A 10,233-nucleotide genomic window follows, 5' to 3' on the forward strand; every position below is an offset into this window, starting at 1 on the left:
TCCTCTACGTACGATGGTTCTGTTGGTTGAGAGACTCAATCTGTGGGTCCATGTACTGGCAGCAAAGCATAGTACTGACTCGAAGAGAGCACAATGGTATGTTCGTGTGACTGACAGGGGTAGTCTAAATTGTTCCGAATTTAGCCTTGCCAGTTTGTGTAGTAGCTTTTCTGCTTTGTTTGTGCATATTCGCATGTGTTCGTGGAAGTTCAAACGTTCGTCAATGTATACTCGTAGATAGCGTGTAACCGCGAGTCTTTTTATGTTTGTGTCCCCTATTTTGACTGTTGGGTTCCTGCGTAGGATGCCCTTTAACAGTGTGTATGTTGTTTTGGTTTCTGCTATCTTTAGTTTGTTCTTAGCACACCATTTGGTTATTGTATGAAGTGTTCCATTGGCTCTTTCTTCTAGCTGGGCCAGGTTATTTGCTGATACAACCACGAGTAGATCGTCAGCATAGGCGACAACTCCATCTGTCAAAGTGTGCTCCTCTAGTAACTGTAGGAACGGTTCAATCACTATGTCCCAGAAGATGGGGCCGCAGATCGACCCTTGTGGACAGCCTTTTGTAATACGTTTGATTACTTTCTGATTGTCCATGTGCCAAACGACTGTCCTGTCTTTGCAATAATCGATGAAGCTATTGTACAGGGATTCCGGCACCTGCAGGTGTCTGAGCCTCTTGAACAAGGCCGGCCACCACAGGTTATCGAAAGCACCTGATATATCTATCATAATGGCAAGTGTGTATTTGTTAGGTGTGTTATGTACTATTTGGAGTGCTCTGTTTATTGCGTCGTCTATAGATTTCCCTTCCCTGAAGCCGTATTGGTGTGGTGTTAGTCCCCGTAGTGTTCTATGTGCTCGTAGTCGTTTACAAAGTAGTTTCTCTTGTATTTTACCCAGTGTGTTGATGAGGCATATTGATCTGTATGACTTGGGATCTGAGGGGTCTTTGTCTGGGGCTTTTTTGATGATGACCGCCTTCGAGGACTTCCACACTGCAGGCACTCGACCCAGCCTTAATGCGTCGTTTAGCAATGTTGTGAGATATGGGGTGATCTGCGGTGCAATTTGTTTTAGTACCTCAGAGTGGATACCGTCTGGTCCTGGCGCCTTTTTGTTTTTTAGTTCTGAAATCGCTATCGCGACTTCTTCCTGTGCAAAAGGACAGACGACAGTTGGTGTAATGTATGCTGTGTCGAGTTCGCGTCTCAGTGCTGCTTGTTCTGGTGTGTCAGTGTCAGCGATGTCATCAGGCAGGAGTTTGCTTAGCAGGAACTCCGCTGTGCGTCTCCAGCCCTTAGTCATCGCGCCGTCTTCCTGTCGCAGCGTTCCCAGAACCAGTGGGCTCTTTACTTTTTCTGTCACTATTTTGTATGGTTCCCCCCAAATGTTTAGTTGTGTTTGTGCTGCTACATGGCTGTTCCAGTGGTCTTTCCTGGTCTTATTCAGCTCGAGTTTGTACCTGTCCTTGGCAAGCCGGTAGTCGTGTAGTCGTATTTATCATTCTCTGTCTGAGATTGCTCGTTGATAAAGCTTACGCTTACGTTTTGAGTCCTGTTTGAGTCGCGTTAATTGTGTGGTCCATGGAATGTTTGGTGTTTTGTCTTGCTTTGTGTAGGTATGCAGGTGTTCTGTATTTTTGTGATGATGTCCGTCAGCATGTGTGCTCGGAAGTCAACGCTACCGGTGATGTCGTGCAATGTGTGCTCATGTATTGTTCGTCTGACCCTATTCCAATCCGTTTTGTTAAATAACAGTCTTTTGGGTTGTGTGACTGAGTTGATGTTGGATGTACCATTTAAGGTTAGTGTGATGATGTTGTGGTCGCTAGCTGTGATCTGATCATGTACAGTCCAGTCTCGTACATGGTTAATGGCAGCATTGTTGGCGATGGTAATGTCTATGTTTGATGTTTAGCCGTTGTGTCCGGTGTAAGTCGGGTGGTGTCCTTCTTCGTTGAGTATGTGGAGTCCATTTTCATTAATGATGTCGTTTATGATTCTGCCTCTGTCGTCAGTTCTGTCTGAATGCCACAGGGTGGATCTGGCATTTATGTCTGCACAGATAAGTAGTTTCTTGTTGCCAGCATAATTTGCAAGATCTCTAATGAGGTCTGCATATGGTATAATGCTGTGACAGAATTGGGCGTACAGCGACGCGATGATCCACGTATCCCCCTTGTGCGTGACTTCGACTGTAGCTAGGTGTTCAGAACAGAGTTCTGTGATTTTCACCGGGTATATTCCTTTGTTTAGAATTGTGACGGATGCCTTGCAGCCCGCCCCCTCCGCAACTGTCACCGCGCCTGGAGGGAGATTAGGGATTTGCCCTATTCTGGTATATTTCTCCTGTAAACACAGAATATCACTTCTTAGTTCACGTAGGGCTTGTGGGAGCTCCGAGTTGACGAGTATACTCCGCATAGCATTAAGCTGTGCTAACAGCAGTCCGGGTGTTTAACAGTGGCGTAGCACTTGCTGCCAGTTTGACTATAATCGAAGTATGTTCTCCCATGAGCCCTAACGTGATCCTTATATAGCTTATCTAGGTCAAATGGCTCCTCCCTGCGCGCGCACACCTGCATGAGCAGATTAAGCAGGCTGTCAGGATCCGTCGGAATGTTTTCTGTTTTGAGAATGAGTCTGTCGGTTTGCTCCGATGTACGAAAACAGACCGAATCTCCATATGGATGTAGGGTGCGAATAAGCATCCGTTGTGCCGTCTCTAATATGTCCCTCTTTTCTAGCCTACTTAATTTTACATTTAGGTCTAACTTATCGTATTTAAAACTAGTGGTGGTGGTGGCGTGTGTTGACGTGCCCGCTGCCGTGTCGTGCCGTGGTGGTGTAGTGTAGTCGTTGTGCGCCTCTGCGAGAAGCGCTGGATGGGTGCCCATGTTGGTCGTTGCGGGGGATTCCAATGGCGTTGACGTTGCGGTTGTTGATTTGGGAACTGAGGGTGTGTTTACACCACTGGGGGGAATCACTATTTTGACACAAGGTGTTAGAACAGCCGGCAATTGCCGCGGTTGGTCGTCACACGCTTTCACTTTTTTAACTCTCTTAGGCTGTTTAGGTTTATTACGTGGGTTTAGTTTCTTGAAGGCTGTGATTATTTTTGTGTGTTTTTTGTGTGTTTCATTTGTGCTATCTTGTTGTGTTTTAGATGTGTTGGGTGAGTGTACCTTAGTTCTAATTCGGTCTGACACGAGTTGGTTCTCACAGGTCTGCTCTTCGTCATTATTTGCATCGGTCGTATCAGCTTTGAGTATGATATGCGCACTGTCAGCTTTAGTTGCGGTTGTTGCCCCGACTTTATGCGTGTCATTTGCGGTGTCGGTCAGTGCTGTGGCCTGTTCAAGATTGGCATTGGGATTTGGTGGATCATTTTTGTGTACGCTACAATCTCTGGCGTAGGGGCAGTGATATACGTCATCTTCTTCCTCTGCCGATGAGTAAGTGTGAGTTATTATTCGTTTGGATTGAATGCAGCCTGGGGTGTCTGATTTGTCTGTGTCTTTCGTTTGAGTTCCAGTTTCGCTGGCTTGCATAACGGTAGGGTTCAAAGTCTCACCTCAAACGAACTTAACTGGTTTGATATATCCTTCGCATTTCGTGGTATCGTATGTGCGTCGTTGCGTTGGAGTAGAAGGGCCTCGTTGGGTCGTTGGTGGTGTTGTTTTGCATGGTTGCTCTGGTTGGTCATATGTGTTGTAGCATCCTGATCTGTCAGTGTCGGAGTATGGGGTTACCATGTCTAATCTTAGTAGTTCGTCTTCAAGTTCGTCTATCCTGTTAATGAGGGTCGTCTAAAACGTCATCCAGTACCTTATCTGTCTTTTAATTAGTTTGGCGGGTTCTGGTACTATTTGTCCTGTCAATGTGAGATCGTCAATGTATTCGGTAACTGCGTGAAGGCTGTCTTCCAGGTTTGTACTGTTCATCAAGCCTGGGATGTATCCATAGTTGGGGTAGTCGTCTGGTAACAGTTTTTGCCTCTTACGCCAGAGTATTGCACGTAGGTGGTTTCGGTTTTTTGTCGAAGGTGACTTGTATGACTTCGTTTTAGCAGGGTGTGATTTGTGGAGCAGGTCAGTTGACGCAGGGGGGTGTTCAGTTGCCATAGTCAGTGCTGTCAATTAGTCTGTCAAGCAGCTGTTTGTAGGTCTGGCAGACCCCACCCCTACTCTTATTGCAAATTCTGTTTCTATTCCTACAGGGAATACAATCGATGGGATCTGATGCACGGCACTCTGCGCGTTTGTGACCCTTCTTGCCACACCTTGAACAGGTCGCACTTGTGTCTGCGCAAGCTTTGGTTGTGTGGCCTAGGTCACAACAATTGTAACACTGGCTTACGGAGGTAAAGCCTTTGACGGTTAATGATTGAAAGTCTATGTACACCCTTCCTTTTTTAGTGAGATACCAATAAATTCTGGGTGTAACCTCCAACACCTGATGGTTATATCCCTTTCCTTTTGGACCTGTGCGGAATCTGATTTTGACGTCTCTGTCAAATTCGTCTTTTGTGAGATCGTCGCTGAGGTTCTGCTCGTACAGACACTCCAGAAATTCTCTGTCTGAGATAGTGTCTGTAACTCGGTGGACTATCACCAGAGGTTGCCGTTTTCTAGGCCCTTCACACACAATGTTCTCTATGTCTTTCGTCTTTTCTATGATTTTACGGCAGTCCTCCTGTGTTGCTGCTTCGACAATAACGGCTGTCTTCGTGTTTCTTATCGATTTTATATGTAAGTTATCACGTCTTGGGGTTATTTTTTGTGTCAGTGTTTGTTGTACTGTTTTTGTGTCTTAATTGTTTGTTGATTTTATGAACAATGTTGTTGCCTGTTTGGCTTTGGCCGCCTCAATGCGTTTATGTTCTTTGGGTGCGGTGGATAGAGCTGCAGCATATGTTAATGTTTTGGCCTGTTGCTGCGCTTGTTCAGTGACTTTCCCTGTCAGTTCCCTGATCTGGTCTCTAAGATCCTGATTTATTTCAACAAGCTTGGAGTTGTCCTCCTCTCGTTTATTAACCTGTTCGGTGAGTGTCTCAATGCGTAGGTCCTTTACTGGATCTGCTGAGTAATGCAATTCTCGCAGTAGATCTTTATTCTGTTCTTGCAGCAGTTCGACCTTGGCTTCTGCTGACGTAAGTTGAAATGCCAACGGGAATATTTTATTCCGTATTGTGTTCAGTACACTACTAGACACGTGTTTAGCCTTCAGTTCCGCTGCAATGTCATTCAGTAGCTCGTCAATTGCAGCGATCTTTTGGCTCGGCGACATGACGGCATATTCGTGAATACCAGACGCCATGCCTATTTGCGACACTTTGTTACTGATGTTTGCCCTGCCAGGTGGCCCTCTTGTCGATGTCGGTGTGGTGCTTGCACCACTAAGTTGTCCTACTCGATCCAGGGTTGCGTGTTTATGTGGTGACTACTCGGTTGCCGCAAGGGCGCTACACTGTTACATGGCCGGCGGTCTCCCAGGAATCGCTCTCAGCGTACACAGTTTGAGACATTACTCCCATGGAGGAAAGTCTGCATGGTGCCCGTTGTATTAAATCCCACTGCAATTTCGGTGTTTCATAAATACTCTGAAAGTCCACAGATTACAGAATGCCTCCAGATGTGCTTCGGAAACTAACACTGGTCTCCCAGGAATCGATCAAAGCGTAGAGAGTTTGAGACATTACGCCCATGGAGAGAAGTCCGCATGGTGCCTGTTGTATTCAATCCGGATGCAATTTCTGTGTTTCATAAACACTCTGAAGGTCCACAGATTACAGAATGCCTCCAGATTTGCTTCGGAAACTATTACTGGAATCGATCAATGCGTAGACAGTTTGAGATATTAGTACCATGGAGTGAAATCCGCATGGTGCCAGTTGTATTCAATTCCGAAGCAATTTCTGTGTTTCATCAACACTATGATAGTCCACAGATTACAGAATGCCTCCAGATGTGCTTCGGAAACTACTACTGGTCACCCAGGAATCGATCAAAGCGTAGACAGTTTGAGACATTACTCCCATGGAGAAAGGTCCGCATGGTACCTGTTTTATTCAATCCTGACGCATTTCCCGTGTTCCATCAAAACTCTAAACGTCCACAGATTACAGGAAGCCTCCAGATGTGCTACGAAAACTACTACTGGTCTCCCAGGAATCGATCAAATCGTAGACAATTTGAGACATTACTCCCATGGAGAAAAGACCGCATGGTGCCTGTTGTATTCAATCCCGATGCAATTTCTGTGTTTAACCAACACTCTGGAGGTCCACAGATTACAGAATGCCTCCAGATGTGCTTCGGAAACTACTACTGGTTTCCCAGGAATCGATCAAAGCGTAGAGAGTTAGAGACATTACTCCCATGGAGGAAAGTCCGCATGGTGCCTGTTGTATTCAATCCTGACGCATTTCCCGTGTTCCATTAAACCTCTAAACGTCCAAAGATTGCAGGAAGCGTCCAGATGTGCTTCGGAAACTACTACTGGTCTCCCAGGAATCGATAAAATCGTCGACAGTTTGAGACTTTACACCCATGGAGAAAAGTACGCATGGTGCCTGTTGTATCAAATCCAGATGCAATCTCTGTGTTTCATCATCACCCTAAACGTCCTCTGATTACATAATACCTCCAGATGTGCTTCGGAAACTACTACTGGTCTCCCAGGAATCGATCAAAGCGTAGACAGTTTGAGACATTACTCCCATGGAGAAAAGACTGCATGGTTCCCGTTGTATTGAATGCCGATGCAATTTCTGTGTTTCATCAACATTCTGAAAGTCCACAGATTACAGAATGAGTCCAGATGTGCTTCGGAAACTACCACTGGTCTCCCAGGAATCGATCAAAGCGTACACAGTTTGAGACATTACTCCCATGGAGAAAAGACCGCATGGTGCCTGTTGTATTCAATCCCGATGCAATTTCTGTGTTTAACCAACACTCTGGAGGTCCACAGATTACAGAATGCCTCCAGATGTGCTTCGGAAACTACTACTGGTTTCCCATGAATCGATCAAAGCGTAGAGAGTTAGAGACATTACTCCCATGGAGGAAAGTCCGCATGGTGCCTGTTGTATTCAATCCTGACGCATTTCCCGTGTTCCATTAAACCTCTAAACGTCCAAAGATTGCAGGAAGCGTCCAGATGTGCTTCGGAAACTACTACTGGTCTCCCAGGAATCGATAAAATCGTCGACAGTTTGAGACTTTACACCCATGGAGAAAAGTACGCATGGTGCCTGTTGTATCAAATCCAGATGCAATCTCTGTGTTTCATCATCACCCTAAACGTCCTCTGATTACATAATACCTCCAGATGTGCTTCGGAAACTACTACTGGTCTCCCAGGAATCGATCAAAGCGTAGACAGTTTGAGACATTACTCCCATGGAGAAAAGACTGCATGGTTCCCGTTGTATTGAATGCCGATGCAATTTCTGTGTTTCATCAACATTCTGAAAGTCCACAGATTACAGAATGAGTCCAGATGTGCTTCGGAAACTACCACTGGTCTCCCAGGAATCGATCAAAGCGTACACAGTTTGAGACATTACTCCCATGGAGAAAAGACCGCATGGTGCCTGTTGTATTCAATCCCGATGCAATTTCTGTGTTTAACCAACACTCTGGAGGTCCACAGATTACAGAATGCCTCCAGATGTGCTTCGGAAACTACTACTGGTTTCCCAGGAATCGATCAAAGCGTAGACAGTTTGAGACATTACTCCCATGGAGAAAAGTCCGCATGGTGCCTGTTGTATTCAATCCTGACACATTTGCCGTGTTCCATCAAAACTCTAAGCGTCCCCAGATTGCAGGAAGCCTCCACATGTGCTTCGGAAACTACTACTGGTCTCCCAGGAATCGATCAAATCGTAGACAGTTTGAGACTTTACTCCTATGGAGAAATGTACGCATGGTGCCTGTTGTATCAAAACCCGATGCAATCTCTGTGTTTCATCAACACTCTGAACGTCCACAGATTACAGAATGCCTCCAGATGTGCTTCGGAAGCATTACTGGTCTCCCAGGAATCGATCAAAGCGTAGACAGTTTGAGACATTACTCCCATGGAGAAAAGTCTGCATGGTGCCTGTTGTACTCAATCCCGATGCAATTCGTGTGTTTCATCAACACTCTGAAGGTCCACAGATTACAGAATGCCTCCAGATGTTCTTCGGAAACTACTACTGGTTTCCCAGGAATCGATCAAAGCGTAGACAGTTTGAGACATTATTCCCTTTGAGAAAAGTCCGTATTGTGAATGTGGTATTCAATCCCGATTCAATTTCTGTGTTTCATCAACATTCTGAAGGTTCACAGATTACAGGAAGCCTCCAGATTTGCTTCGGAAACTGCTACTGGTCTCCCAGGAATCGACCAAAGCGTAGGCAGTTTGAGACATTACTCCCATGGTGAAAAGTCCGCATGGTTCCTGTTGTACTCAATCCCGATGCAATTTCTGTGTTTCATCAACAATCTGAAGGTCAACAGATTACAGATTGCCTCCAAATGTGTTTCGGAAGCTACTACGGGTCTCCCATGAATCGATCAAATCGTAAACAGTTTGAGACATTCCTCCCACGGAGAGAGTCTGCATGATGCCTGTTGTATTCAATCCCGATGCAATTACTGTGTTTCATCAACATTCTGAAGGTTCACAGATTATAGGAAGCCTATTGATGTGCTTCGGAAACTACCACTGGTCTCCCAGGAATCGATCAAAGCGTAGACAGTTTGAGACAGTACTCCCATGGAGAGAAGTCCGCATGGTGCCTGTTGTATTCAATCCTGATGCTATTTCTGTGTTTAACCAACACTCTCAAGGTCCACAGATTACAGAATGAGTCGAGATTTGCTTCGGAAACTACTACTGGTCTCATAGAAATCGATAAAAGCGTAGACAGTTTGAGACATTACTCCCATGGAGAAAAGACCGCATGGTGCCTGTTGTATTCAATCACGATGCAATTTCTGAGTTTCATCAACACGCTGGAGGTCCACAGCTTACAGATTGCCTTAAGATGTGTTTCGGAAACTACAACTGATCTCCCAGGGATCGATCAAAGCGTACACCGATTGAGACACTACTCCACGGGGGAAACGTCCGCATGGTGCCTGTTGTATTGAATCCCGATGCAATTACTGTGTTTCACCAACACTCTGGAGGTCTACAGATTACAGGAAGCCTCCAGATGTGTTTCGGAAAATACTACTGGTCTCCCAGGAATCGCTCTAAGCGTACACATTTTGTGACATTACTCCCATGGAGAAAAGTCTGCATGGTGCACGTTGTATTGAATCCCGATGCAATTTCTCTGCTTCATCAACACTCTGAAAGTCCACAGATTACAGAATGCCTCCAGATGTGCTTCGGAAACTACCACTGGTCTCCGAGGAATCGATCAAAGCGTAGACAGTTTGAGATATTACGCCCATGGAGAGAAGTCCGCAAGGTGCCTGTTGTATTCAATCCCGATGCTATTTCTGTGTTTAACAAACACTCTGAAGGTCCACAGATTGCAGAATGAGTCCAGAGTTGCTTCGGAAACTACTACTGGTCTCATAGGAATCGATAAAAGCGTAGACAGTTTGAGACATTACACCCATGGAGAGAAATACGCATGGTGCCTGTTGTATTCAATCCCGATGCAATTTCTGTTTTTAATCAACACTCTGGAGGTCCACAGATTACAGATTGCCTAAAGATGTGTTTCGGAAACTACCACTGGTCTCCCAGGAATGGATTAAAGCGTAGACAATTTGAGACATTACTCCCATGGAGAAAAGTCCGCATGGTGCCTGTTGTATTCAATCCTGACACATTTGCCGTGTTCCATCAAAACTCTAAGCGTCCCCAGATTGCAGGAAGCCTCCAGTTTTGCTTTGGAAACTACTACTGGTCTCCCAGGAATCGATCAAAGCGTAGACAATTTGACTTATTACTCCCATGGAGAGAAATCCGCATGGCGCCTGTTGTATTCAATACCGATGCAATGTCTGTGTTTCATCAACACTCTGAAAGTCCACAGATTACAGAATGCCTCCAGATGGGTTTCGGAAACTACTACTGGTCTCCCAGAAATCGATCAAAGCGTAGACAGTTTGAGACATTACTCCCATGGAGAGAAATCCGCATGGTGCATCTTGTATTCAATCCCGTTGGAATTTCTGTGTTTCATAAACACCCTGAAGGTCCACAGATTACA

Source organism: Schistocerca gregaria, unplaced genomic scaffold (genome assembly GCF_023897955.1).
Source record: "Schistocerca gregaria isolate iqSchGreg1 unplaced genomic scaffold, iqSchGreg1.2 ptg000180l, whole genome shotgun sequence".
NCBI lineage: Eukaryota > Metazoa > Arthropoda > Insecta > Orthoptera > Acrididae > Schistocerca > Schistocerca gregaria.